This window comes from Micromys minutus (genome assembly GCF_963924665.1).
Source record: "Micromys minutus genome assembly, chromosome: 27".
Classification (NCBI taxonomy): domain Eukaryota; kingdom Metazoa; phylum Chordata; class Mammalia; order Rodentia; family Muridae; genus Micromys; species Micromys minutus.
This window is the reverse complement of record NC_137962.1, coordinates 19,101,783-19,103,477: the sequence shown is the minus strand read 5'-3', so window position 1 is coordinate 19,103,477 and position 1,695 is coordinate 19,101,783.

Here is a 1,695-nt window from a genome sequence, read left to right as displayed (position 1 = left end):
TCACTGGCTACATAATGAGTTTGAAGCTAAACTACAGAAGGCTCAAAACAAAACAAAACAAGTTAAGAGCAAAACAAAAACAAAAACCATAGGTAACAATAAGTTCTAACAGCTCAAGAATAGCAACAAGAAGCCCCACAGGCTTTGTTATCTCTAACCATCTGTGCCTGATTAGAGTTCCCTAGGGAGCTGGTGGTGGTGCAGGCCTTTATTCCCTTAACCCCTGTACCTGGGAGGCAGAGGCAGGCAGATCTCTGAGTTCCAAGACAGCCTAGTCTACAGGGTGAGTTCCAGGCCAGCCAGGGCTGTTACACAGAGAAACCATGTTTTGAAAAACAAACATCTAAGTCCCTAACTTGGCTCACAAACCCTGCTTGGTGGAGCCTCTGCCTTAACCTCTGGTCTGTGTTGTAGTGTGCTCATGGCACTCTGTGGAATGCTCTTGCACTAGAAATCCCCGAGGCTTGTTCTCCATCTTCAAGTCTTTCCCTGAAGCTATCTTTCCTTAACATTGCGATCTCCAGTAGTCTGGGTCCTTCCCTTCCCTGTCCCCTTCTCCTCTACTTGTCACTTTGCTTCACTTATTGTTGTTGGGAGGTCACCCACCCATGCCACACAGCACGCATGTGAAGGCCATAGAACAGTTTTCCGGAGTTGGTTCTCTCTTTCCACCATGTGGGCTTAGTGACCAGTGCCAGGTTGCCAGGCTTGCAGGCAAGAACTTTCCTGGGTAAGCCATCTCTCCAGCTTCTCTTCCTTCTATTTATGTTTATTTTGTAGGTTTGTTTGCTTTTATTCTATGCATATGAGTGGTCTGCTTGTGTGTATGCAGCACAGCATGTCTAGTGCTCACGTGGGGCAGAAGAGGGCATCAGATCCCCTAGTACTGCAGTTACAGATGGTTGTGAGCGGTTTGGGTGCTGGGATCTGGACGCAGGCCCTTAAAAGAGCAGCAAGTGCTTGCAGCTAATAACCCATGTTTTCTGCCTGCTCCCCTTCTTTAATATGGTGCTGGGATAAACCTGGAGGCTCCCCTTTTTCATTTTATATTTATTGACTGTGTATACAGAGTACTGCCTGTGTGTGTACCCACTCTGTAAAATCTCATTACAGATGGTTGTGAGCCGCCATGTGGTTGCTGGGATTTGAACTCAGGACCTCTGGAAGAGCAGCCAGTGCTCTTAACCTCTGAGCCTGAACCTCCTCAGCCCAGGGTCCCTTATTTTTAACTTTGGTTTTTTTGTTTTGTTTTCTCCTTACCTGGTTATTTGGGTTCATTCAGTCTCAGACATCCACATTCACACCACACACACACACACACCCACCCCCGCTTCTGCCAGGGCTTGAAATTTTGCTGTGAATCCTTAAGAAGTATTCTAAGTACTGGGTGCTGTCTGGATTCCCCGTTTCAAACCACCTTTTATCTGATAACCCTATGATGATGAATATATCCACTGAAGCTCTGAAATACTGACCTATCTATCTACCCATTGGGTTTCTGTCCCCACCCTGTCCTAGTCCTTACATTAAGGGCCCTTTTTAAGATAGGAAAGTCAGCTGTTCACTCCAGCACCTGATCCAGAATAAGTAAGCAGATAATAGTCGTCCAAGCCAGTTGTTGGCTTCTCGTAGACAGCCAGGCACCCCCACACCCACACCGGGACTCACATAAGAAACTCCCAGAACCCAGGCACC